Source organism: Carcharhinus amblyrhynchos, chromosome 21 (genome assembly GCF_965287045.1).
Source record: "Carcharhinus amblyrhynchos chromosome 21, sCarAmb.v2.hapA, whole genome shotgun sequence".
Lineage (NCBI taxonomy): Eukaryota > Metazoa > Chordata > Chondrichthyes > Carcharhiniformes > Carcharhinidae > Carcharhinus > Carcharhinus amblyrhynchos.
In genome coordinates this window covers 2,197,372-2,209,938 of record NC_137344.1, presented here as the reverse complement: position 1 = coordinate 2,209,938, position 12,567 = coordinate 2,197,372, and the positions used below count along the sequence as shown (strand labels likewise).

Here is a 12,567-nt window from a genome sequence, read left to right as displayed (position 1 = left end):
CTGCCTCGCTAAATATATCTAAGACGCGGGTTGATAGGTTTTTGATAGGCAAGGGGATTAAGGGTTATGGGGAGAGGGCGGGAATGTGGAACTGAGCCACGACAGATCAGCCATGATCTTATTGAATGGCGGGGCAGGCTTGAGGGGCTAGATGACCTACTCCTGCTCCTATTTCTTATGTTCTTATGAATATTTTCTTTCTCTCAAATCCCCTCTGAATCATTTTTCCCTCTCCCTTAAACTAAACTCCCTTGTGATTGACCCCTCAACCAAGGGGAAGAGGTGCTTCCTATTCACCCTGTCCAAATCCCTCATAATCTTATAAATCTCAATCATGTCCCTCAGACTTCCCTGTTCTAAAATCCAAGCCTATCCAATCTCTCCTTATAACTCAAATGCTCCATCTCAGGCAACATTCTGTTGAATCTCCTCTGTTTGTTTAGTGTCACAAGTACATTATCACTGCAAATAAGTTACTGTGAAAATCTCCTAGTCGCCTTACTCCAACATCTGCTTGGGTACACTGAGGGAGAGTTTAGCATGGCCAGTGCACCTAACCAACATGTCTTTCAGACTGTGGGAGGAAACCAGAGCACCCAGAGGAAACCCATACAGACACTGTCTGTACAGACAGTGACCCAAACAGGGAATCAAACCTAGGTCCCTGGTGCTGTAAGACAACGGTGCTCATCACTTTGTCACTGTGTGTGCGGTCACAACCTTTCTATAGTGAGGTGACCAGAACTGCACACAGTACAACAGCTGTGGCCTAATCAATGTTCTGTTCCGCTCCAACATAACCTCCTTGCTCTTATACTCTGTGCCACAACTGATAAAGACATGTGTCCCATATACCTTTGGAAAGATGCAGCTTAATCCGAGATAGTCAGCATGGTGTTGCGAGGGGTAAGTCTTGCCTCACAAATTTGATCGAATTCTTTGAGGAGGTAACTAAGTGTGTAGACGAAGGTAGAGCAGTTGGTGTCGCGTACGTGGATTTTAGTAAGGTGTTTGATAAGGTTCCCCATAGTAGGCTCATGAAGAAAGGAAGGAGGTGTGGGATGGAAGGAAATTTGGCCATTTTGGATAAATAACTGGCTATCTCATAGAAAACAGTGTGGTGGTGGAGGGAAAATTTTCAGATTGGAGGCCAGTTACCGGCAGTGTTCCACAGAGATCAGTGTTGGGTCCTCTGCTATTTGTGATTTTTATCAATGACTTGGAAGAGGGGGCTGAAGGGTAGGTTAGTAAATTTGCTGACAACATCAAGATTGGTGGAGTGTTGGATGGGGTGGAGGGCTCTTGTTGGCTTCAAAGAGACATTGATAGGATGCAGAGCTGGGCCAAAAAGTGGCAGATGGATTTTAACACTGATAAGTGCGAGATAATTCATTCTGGTAGGACAAACTTGAATTCGGATTACAGGGTCAACAGCGGGGTTCTGAGGAAGGTGAAGGAACAGAGGGATCTTGGGGTTCCTATCCACAGATCTCTGAAGGTTGCCACTCAAGTGGATAGAGCCATGAAGAAGGCTTATAGTGTGTTAGCATTTATGAGCAGGGGGTTTGAGTTTAAGAGCCATGGGATAATGCTGCAACAATACCAGACGTTGGTGAGACCACATTTGGAATATTGTGTTCAGTTCTGGTCACCTCACTGTAAGAAGGATGTGGAAGCATTGGAGAGAGTGCAGAGGAGATTTACCAGGATGCTGCCTGGTTTGGAGGGTGAGTCTTATGAGGAAAAGTTGAGGGAAATGGGGCTTTTCTCTTTAGAGCGGAGGAGGATGAGGGATGACTTAATAGAGGTTTATAAAATGATGAAGGGGATAGGTGGGATGGACGTACAGAGACTATTTCCTTGGGTGGATGTAGCTGTTATTAGGGGGCATAATGATAAGGCTCAAGGTGGGAAATATTGGAGGGATGCCCGAGGTAGATTCTTTACTCAGAGTGGTTGGGGTGTGGAATGCATTGCCTGCTGTGATAGTGGAGTCGGACACTAAGAACTTTCAAGCGGTTATTGGATAGGCAGATGGAACACACCAGAATGTTAGGGAGTGGGATAGCTTGATCTTGGGTTCGGACACAACTCGGCACAACATTGAGGGCTGAAGGCCTTATACTATGCTGTACTGTTCTATGTTCTAACTACCCCATTCACCTCCTCTGCCAACTTCAGGGATCTGTGAATAAGTACTCCTTGGTCCTTCTGTTCCTCTGAGCTTCCTAGTATCCTGTCATTCATTAAATACTCCCTTGTCCTTTTCCTTCTTCCAAAGTGCATCACCTGGCATGTATTATTATCAGGTTTACATACCATCTGCCACTGTTCTGACCAACCCATCATATCTTCCTGTAACCTATGATCATTTTCTTCACAATTAACCACCTTACAATCTTGGTGTCATCTGCAGACTTACTTATCAGCCCCCCCACATTCTCATCTATGTCATTTATGTATAGAAAAAACAGTAAGGGACCAAGCACTGATCCTTTCATGGTACGCCACTGGACATTCAAATAGCCTTCTACCACCACCCGTATTACTAAGTCAGTTTCTGATCCATTTCGCCAAGTTCCCCTAAATCCCACGTGCTTCAACCTTGTCGATCAGTTTCCCATTTGGGACCTTGTCAAAGGCTTCACTAGAATCCATATAAACTACATCAACTGCATTACCCTCATCCAGACACTCGATTACTTATTCCCAATGTTTTCTGTTTTTATTTCAGATCTCAGCATCTGCAGTTATTTGTTTTGAAATGTTTTAGTGCAAGCTCCCTATGAAGGTACAGTCAAGAAATCAGTCAAGAAATCTGAGTTCTTGTTGAGAATTGTGCCTGTTTTGATGGGTGAATGAAGTAAGCATTGCAGGTGAGCCTTGTGCTCTCCCATCCTCCTCCCACTGGTATAGTTAGAACATAGAACACTACAGCACAAACAGGCCCTTCAGCCCACGAGTTGCGCCGATCACATCAACACCTACCAATCTATAGACCTATCTATAACCCCCAATCCCATTAAATTCCATATACTCATCCAGAAGTCTTTTAAAAGACCCCAGCGAGTTTGCCTCCACCACCACTGACGGCAGCCGATTCCATTCACTCACCACCCTCTGAGTGAAAAACTTACTCCTAACATCACTTCTGTACTTGCCTCCCCGCACCTTCAATCTGTGTCCTCTCGTAGCGACCATTTCAACCCGGGGAAATAGCCTCTGAGAATCCACTCAACATTTTATAAACTTCTATCAGGTTGCCTCTCAACCTTCGTCTCTCCAGGGAAAAGAGTCCCAGCTCCCTCAACCTAACTTCATAAGGTATGCCTCCCAGTCCAGGCAACATCCTTGTAAATCTCCTCTGTACCCTTTCAATAGCTTCTACGTCCTTCCTATACTGAGGCGACCAGAACTGTGCACAGTACTCCAAATGAGGCCTGACAAGGGTCTTATAAAGTTGCAGCATTACCTCCCGATTCCTAAACTCAATCCCTCGATTAATGAAGGCCAGTACACCATACGCCTTCTTGACCACATCCTCCACCTGCGAGGCCGATTTAAGAGTCCTGTGGACCCGGACCCCAAGATCCTTCTGCTCTTCAACACTACTAAGACTCCTGCCCTTGATAGTGTACTCGTTCATCCCATTGGTTCTGCCAAAATGGACGACTACACATTTGTCTGTGTTGAAGTCCATCTGCCACTTCTCCGCCCAGTCCTGCATCCTATTTATGTCCTGCTGCAACTTTTGACATCCTTCCAGACCATCCACAACACCACCGACCTTCGTGTCATCAGCGAACTTACTTACCCATCCCTCCACTTCCTCATCTAGGTCATTTATGAAAATGACAAACAGCAAAGGTCCTAGAACAGATCCCTGGGGCACTCCACTAGTGACTGACCTCCATGCCGAAAAAGACCCATCCACAACCACTCTCTGCCTTCTGCAGGCAAGCCAGTTCTGGATCCACAAAGCCGAAGGCCCTTGGATCCCATGCCCTCTCACCTTCACAAGAAGTCTTGCATGGGGGACCTTATCAAACGCCTTGCTGAAGTCCATGTATACCACGTCCACTGTACTTCCTTCATCAATGTGTTTAGTCACATTTTCGAAGAACTCAACCAGGCTCGTAAGGCACGACCTGCCCTTGACAAAACCATGCTGACTATTTCTGATCATGTCAAACCTCTCCAAATGCTCATAAATCTTGTCCCTCAGAAGCCTCTCCATCAGCTTACCAACCACTGAGGTCAGACTCACCGGTCGGTAATTTCCCGGGCTATCTCTGTTCCCTTTCTTGAAAATAGGAACTACGTCCGCAATCCTCCAATCTTCCAGAACCCCTCCCGTCTCCATTGACGACGCAAAGATCATCGCCAGTTAAACAAGTCTTTGTTCCTCACTAATTTCTTTTGATGGTCTTTGTCTTCTCTTTCTATCTTGTCTTGTCCTATCCTATTCTTGCAATGTGGGAGGAGTTGGTATGGTCTCCAGTATCCTCCTCCAGCTGAAGCTGACATTGCATTGGTTTTGATGGTGAATATTGGCTATGGTTATCTGAGAGTGAAGCTCAAGCTTGTTCTCAAATGATGTCCTGCATTGTATTTCCAGTAGTAGTTGTTGGATATTAATCAGGAAGAAGAAACCTTTGTTGACTTTCTTCTCCGTTCTCTCCCTATCTTTCTCTTTCTGTCCCTTCCACCACTGCTATTTGCTGGCTGCTGTTTAAAGTGCTAGATTGTTGAAATTTGCCCTCTGTGAAATTTACAGTGTCAGAGGGAACAAAGAAATCAACTAGTTGTGAAGGGTGCTTACATATTGAAGAAGATGTGGATGTTTTGGTGATCTTTTAAGTTCTGCATTCCCAAATAATTTAGTGACATTATTTCCTTTCCTGTCATGCTCACCTGCACCCCCACCCAAAAGTAATAAATTTGAATGACTGAATCTGCTACGTTACTAATGTTTAATTTGGGACATGCATATTTGTGGGCTTGCTCTCAGAATTCATGAAGGGTCCGGCTCCTATGGCTGCCCATTTTTTTGTCTTCTGTGTTCAGTGGACTGAACTTTGAGTTGGGAGCTTACTGCTCTCCCTGTGTAACAGCATGTGCTGGGATGTATTCACCCTTCTATCCTTTGCACCTTTTAACCAGCTGTGTTTAAAACCATGTCTTTGTTCTCTGTTGTTCCCTTCAGCAGTTTTAGCTGATTAAACTCTAGGATACATGTACCCTTGAGGGTTCCTAAGCCTTAGCTCTTCCATGTTATCCTTAAGGTACCTGGGTGTTGTAAATCAATGGGGACAGTATATAGGATGAACAGGAACTCTGGGCAGCATGGCGGCACAGTGGTTAGCACTGCTGCCTCACAGTGCCAGGGACCTGGGTTCGATTCCTGGCTTGGATCACTGTCCGTGTGGACTCTGCATGCTCTCCCTGTGTCTGCGTGGGTTTCATCTGGGTGCTCAGGCTTCCTCCCACAGTCCAAAGATGTGCAGGTTAGGTGGATTGCTCATGCTAAATTGTCCCTCAGTGTACCCAAACAGTTGCTGAGTGTGGGGACTAGGGGATTTTCACAGTAACTTCGTTGCAGTGTTAATGTAAGCCTACTTGTGACACTAATGAATAAACTTTAAACTGTAGGTGAATATAGATTGTTATCGTACTGAATTTGGAGACTTTGGGTATGATTTATGGTCTTCTATGTGTGACAAGCCAGTCAGCTGTTCAACATAAGTCATTGGAATTTTACAAATTAATTTTTGATCGATAGCAGCGTACTTATTCCTGTTTTACAGCATAAACATCCTAAGAACATAAGAAATAGGAACAGGAGTAGGCCATCGAGCCCCTCGGGCCTGCCCCACCATTCAGTAAGATCATGGCTGATCTGTCGTGGCTCAGTTCCACGTTCCCGCCCTCTCCCCATAACCCTTAATCCCCTTGCCTATCAAAAACCTATCAACCCGCGTCTTAAAAATATTGAGCGAGGCAGCCTCCACCACTTCAACGGGCAGAGAATTCCAGAGATTCACCACCCTTTGAGTGAAGAAGTTCCTCCTCAACTCCGTTCTAAACCGCGCCCCCCTTTATCTTGAGGCTGTGCCCTCTAGTCCTACTGCCCTTTCTGAGCAGGAAGAGCCTCTCCACCTCTATCCTATCCATCCCATTCAACATCTTATACGTCTCAATGAGATCTCCCCTCATTCTTCTAAACTCTAACGAGCACAAGCCTAGTTTATTCAGCCTCTCCTCATAGTTCAACCCCCTCAACTCTGGAATCAGCCTAGTAAACCTCCTCTGCACTCCCTCCAAGGCCAAAATATCCTTGCGTAGGTGCGGTGACCAAAACTGCACACAGTACTCCAGCTGTGGCCTCACCAGTGCCCTGTACAGCTGCAGCAAGACCTCCCTACTTTTACATTCAATCCCCCTCGCTATGAAGGCCAGCATCCCATTTGCCTTCCTGACCACCTGCTGCACCTGCAGGCTGGGTTTTTGCGACTCATGCACAAGGACCCCGAGGTCCCTCTGCACCGTCGCCTGCTGCAGTTTTTCGCCCCGTAAGTAATAGTCCTTCCTACCATTATTCCTACCAAAGTGGACCACCTCGCACTTGCCAACATTAAATTCCATTTGCCAGTTCCTGGCCCATTCGCCCAGCCTATCTAGATCCTTCTGCAGACTCTCCACACCCTCTGCGCAATTTGCCGTTCCACCAATCTTGGTGTCATCAGCAAATTTCGACACCATACACTCGGTTCCCTCCTCCAGATCATCTATATAAATGGTAAATAGCTGAGGCCCCAGCCCTGACCCCTGGGGCACTCCACTAGTCACCAACCGCCAATCCAAATAGCACCCATTAACCCCCACTCTCTGCCTCCTATTTGACAGCCAATCCTCTATCCACGCTAACACCCTACCCCCAACTCCATGCCCCCTGACCTTCTGCAATAACCTCTTGTGAGGTACCTTGTCAAATGCCTTCTGAAAATTAAGAAAGACCACATCCACCGGCTCTCCTCTATCCACCGCCCTAGACACATCCTCATAGAACTCCAATAAATTTGTCAGACACGACTTCCCCTTAACGAAACCGTGCTGTGTCTGCTCTACCAAACAATTCTCAAGATGCCTCGCTATTTTCTCCTTGATCACGGATTCTAACATTTTTCCGATTATAAAATATATGTTTCATTTAATAAGTTGTGGTTTCAAGAGGAAAGATTAGACATTATATGTATGATTCACTTATTATTCAAATTATAATATATGTATGTTTATTACGTATGTATAAATCAATTAATATTGATTAAGGAGAAGAGGTTGCATACCTTTCACAACCTCAGGACTTCTCAAGGTGCTTCATAGCTGTTGAAGTATTTTCAAAATGGTGTGGAATTTGGGGAGTTGGATGCTGCTGTTTAGGGTGGATATAGTTTGTCAGTCAGCAGAACAGACAATCTATGTCCGAGTAAGTATAATGATGCTGTCTTCGTAGCATTGCCAACTACTGGTTCCATTTTTACCTATCCTAGCACAATTTACACATTTCTTACAATGCTTCCTTTTGCAAAGTCACATCTAGTTAGCACCAATTTTACATCCTTTTCCTCTCCAATTTAGTGATATTAGCATAAGTTAATTTTATATGTATGCCATTAATACCTAGCTGGTGCACCACCATGCTTAATTCCACAAGAACCTAACCTATACAACAGCTACCTGTTTTTGCCTTTTATTATAGTGAAACATCTCAAAGTACTTCAGAGGTGAAAACAATCAGACACAGCCAAGGTAGGATTGTGAGTCGAACGTAAGGGCAGAATTGAAGAGGCAGTTTATCACAAGTAAACAAAAATACTGCATGACCACAAACTCAATGTATACATTTTCTGACTCTGATGCAGGGGATGGAACATCAAATTCTGCAGACAATATAAAAATAGGGAGAGTGATTAACTGTAATGATGGTTATCAAATTACTTTAGGAAACCAAATTCAATTGGGGAAATGGATGTTGAAAGACATGTAGTGCAGGAAAATGTGAGGTAAGGTATCTTAGAACAAAGAAAAGTACAGCACAGGAACAGGTCCTTCAGCCCTCCAAGCTATACTAATCATGATGCCCTAACTAAACTTAAAAAAAACTTTTTGCCCTTTGTCCATATGCCTCTATTCCCTCCCTATCCAGATGCTTCTTAAATGTTGCTAATGTGCTTCCATGCGCTCTGGTAGCACGTTCCAGGCACCCACCATTCTGTGTGGAAAAGTTCCTCCCCACATCTCCCTTAAACTTTTCCCCTCTCACCTTGAACCTGTACCTCCTTGTAAGTGACACTTCTTCAACCCTGGGAAAAAGCCTCTGACTATCACCCCATCTGTGCCTCTCATAATTTTATAGACCTCTATCAGGGTCTCCCCCTTAGCCTCTGTCTTTGTATTGAAAACAATCCTAGTTTATTCAACCTCTCCTCATAGCCAACCCTTGAAACCAGGTAACATACTGGTGCACCTTCTTTGCACTCTCTCTAAAGCTTCCGCATCCTCCTTGTAGTGTGGTGACTAGAACTGTATGCAATACTCCAAAGGCAGCCTAACCAAAGTTTTATATAGCTACAACTTGATTTCCCAGCTCTTGTACTCAATGCCCCAGCTGGTGAAGATTCTTAATCACCTTAGCCACCAGTGTTGCCACTTTTAGGGAACTGTGGACCTGCACGCCCAGATCCCTCTGAGTTAATGTTATAGAGACACAGACATTTACAACATGGAAACAGGCCCTTTGGCCCAACTTGTACATGCTGCCCTTTTTTTTTAAACCCCTAAGCTAATCCCAATTGCCCGCATTTGGCCCATATTCCTCTATACTCATTGTATCCATGTAATTATCTAAATGCTTTTTAAAAGACAAAATTGTACGTGTCTCTACTACTACCCCTGGCAGCTTGTTCCAAACACTCACCACTCTGTGGAAAAATTGCCCCTTTGGACACTTCTTTATCTCTCTCCTCTCACCTTAAACCTATGCCCACTAGTTTTAGACTCCCCTACCTTTGGGAAAAAATATTGACCGTCTAGCTAATCTGTGCCCCTCATTATCTTATAGACCTCTATAAAATCACCCCTCAGTCTCCTACGCTCCAGAGGGAAAAGTCCCAGTCTATCCAGCCTCTCCTTATAACTCAATCCATCAAGTCCCGGTAGCATCCTAGTAAATCTTTTCTGCACTCTTTCTACTTTAATAATATCCTTTCTATAATAGGGTAACCAGAATTGCATACAATATTCCAAGCATGGCATTACCAATGTCTTGTACAACCCCAACAAGACATTCCAACTCCTGTAATCAGTGTTCTGACCGATGAAACCAAGCATGCTGAATGCCTTCTTCACGACTCTGTGACTCCATTTTCAAGGAGCTATGAACATGTACCCCTTGATCTCTTTGTTCTGTAACTCTCCCCAGCGCCCTACCATTAATTGAGTAAGTCCTGCCCTGGTTCAATCTACCAAAATGCATTACCTCGCATTTGTCTAAATTAAACTCCATCTGCCATTCGTCAGCCCACTGGTCCAATTGATCAAGATCCCATTGCAATTGGAGGTAACTTTCTTCACAGTCCACAATGCCACCAACCTTAGTGTCGCCTGCAAACTCACTAACCATGCCTCTTATATTCTCATCCAAATCATTAATATAAATGTTCCAAAGGGTTCTGCCATTTACACTATAATTCACATCTAAATTTGATCCTCCAAAGTGCATCACATCACATTTGTCCAGATTAAACTCCATCCATTTCTGTAACCAAGTCCCCAATCTATCTGTATCTTGTGCACTATCAGCCACTCCATCAATCTTCATATCATCCGCAAACTTACTAATCAGACCATGTACATTTTTTCCTACAAATCATTTATATAAACCACAAACAACAGAGGTCCTAGCACTGATCCTTTGGAATACCACTAGTAACAGATCTCCATTCTGAAAAACACTCTTCTACTGCTACTCTACCTTTTGTAACCAAACCAGTTCTGCATCCATCTAGCCAGTCCACCCCAAATCCAATGTGATTTTAGTTTTTGTACCAGTCAGCCATGTGGAACTTCGTCAAATGCCTCACTAAAGTCCATATAAACTATATACACAGCTGTTACCTCATCAATTATCTTTGTCACCTCGTCAAAAAACTCAATCAAGTTGGTGAGACATGACCTTCTCCATAGAAAACCATGCTGCTTGTCACTAGCTAGTCCATTTTCCTCCAAATGTGCATATATCATGTCCCTCAGTATCTTCTCCTAAAGCTTCCCCACCACTGATGTCACACTTACCAGCCTGTAATTTGCTGGATTATCCCTGCTTCCTTTCTTAAACAAGGAAACGGCATTGGCTATTTTCCAGTCCTTTGGAATCTTGCCTGTGGTCAAAGAAGATGCGAAGATATCTGTTAAAGCCCAGCTATTTCTTCCCTTGCCTCCCGCAGTAACCTGGAGACTTATCTATCTTAATGGAGCCCTGGGGATTTGTCTATCTTAATGCAATAATAGAGCATAGAACACTACAGCACAAACAGGCCCTTCGGCCCACAAGTTACGCCGATCATATCCATACCTACCAGGCCATAGAACTATCTATAACTCCCAATCCCATTAAATCCCATGTACTCATCCAGAAGTCTTTTAAAAGACCCCAGCGAGTTCGCCTCTACCACCACCGACGGCAGCCGATCCCACTCACTCACCACCCTCTGAGTGAAAAACTTACCCCTAACATCTCCTCTGTACCTGCTCCCCAGCACCTTAAACCTGTGTCCTCTCATAGCGACCATTTCAGCCCTGAGAAATAGCCTCTGAGAATCCACTCTATCTACTCCTCTCAACATTTTATAAACCTCTATCAGGTCGCCTGTCAACCTTTGTCTCTCCAGGGAGATGAGACCTAGCTCCCTCAACCTATCTTCATAAGGCATGCCTCCCAATCCAGGCAACATCCTTGTAAATCTCCTCTGCACCCTCTCGATAGCTTCCACATCCTTCCTGTAGTGAGGTGACTCGAACTGCGCACAGTACTCCACGTGGGGTCTGACGAGGGTCTTATAAAGGTATAATGATACTCAACACTTGGTACTTTTGATATATTGATGTTCTCAGGGGCGTTCACGCACCTATCCCTGACCTCAATATCCATGTCCTTCTCCTTGGTGAATACCGATACAAAGTATTCATTAAGGATCTCTTCCACTTCCTGTGGGTCCACGCATGACTTTCCTCCATTGAGTGAGCCTGCTGTTTCTACCCTCTTGCTCGTTATATATGGGATTTTCCTTGATCGTGTTGGTTAAAAAATGAAGAAGAGTAAGAAAATAAATTTGCGCTAAATTACCGAATTTTAGAAGAACAAAGAGATTTATTTCAGGTACATATCAAGGAGTTTAAGTGATAGCATTCTTGCTTTTCATACAGAAGTTTGTGGTTCAAGTCTCACTGCAGACCCTTCAGCACATGATCTCGGTTGACACCTCGATGTGGTACTGAGTGAAGTGCTACGTTTCAGATGATTTTAAACCTAGGCTGTGTCTATGGTCTGGATGGCTCGAATCAACAACACTCATGCTGATTATCTGGTTATTTATTACTGTTTGTTGGACTTTGCTGTGCTCATATTGGCTGTTGCATTTCCTATATTACAGCAGTGACAATGCTTCAAAACAACAGATAATTAAGGCAAAGCATAGGTAAATATGGGAAAACCTATTTTCCCTCTTAACATGTTGATGACTCGAGGTATAAATTTCAGGGCAACCAAGAGGAGGCAGAGATGAGGTGATGGAATGGTCCTTTCAAAAATCCTACAGAAGCTAAATTCATAATCATTGTGAATGGAAATTGAATAAATATTTGGGGAAATAAATACCGGAGGCGATGATCACGAGGGGTCACAGGCTCAAGGTGAGAGGGGTGAGGTATAACTCAGATGTCAGAGGGCCGTTTTTTACACAGAGGGTGGTGGGGGCTTGGAATGCACCGCCAAGTAGGGTGGTGGAGGCAGACACGCTAGGGTTAAGACTTGACTGGATAGTCTCACGAGCAGACTGGAAATGGAGGGAGACAAAAGAATGTTATTGTTGAAGATCAAGCCTCAGGACGTTCCTGGGAATTAATAGATTCCTATCAGTCGTCCAACAAATTTTAAGGCTCACCTTGTCGCTTACGTTGGAGCTATTGGGGATCTTCCATTACTGTCTGTGTAGCCTGTTGTATGTCTATTTATGTTTATTGATGTCTCCTTTTACATCCAAAAGCAATTCAGCCTGCCTTGTTGGCCAACAAGGTGCATACACGCGGTGGATCGTGAGAAGGTTGCTCTTGGATGTTGCTTCGAGAGTTGCCTAGTGCTTCACGTCCGTTGGTGTATGCTTAATCTGGACCAATTGATGGGCAACATGTCAGCTTAGTGACTATCACTATCTGCTGTACTGTTACAGGGACCCGGGTCGGTCTCCGGCTTGGATCAATGTCTATGGGAGTTTGCACATTCTCCCTGTG

The 12,567-nt window shown here is 44.4% G+C and overlaps 1 protein-coding gene across 4 annotated transcripts in view; it reads left to right on the top strand.

Moving 5' to 3' along the window:
* The window catches only part of LOC145356524 (C-Jun-amino-terminal kinase-interacting protein 4-like), a 315,087-nt gene that overhangs the window by 58,193 nt on the left and 244,327 nt on the right, over positions 1-12,567 (top strand). The gene's annotated exons all lie outside the window — the stretch shown is intronic.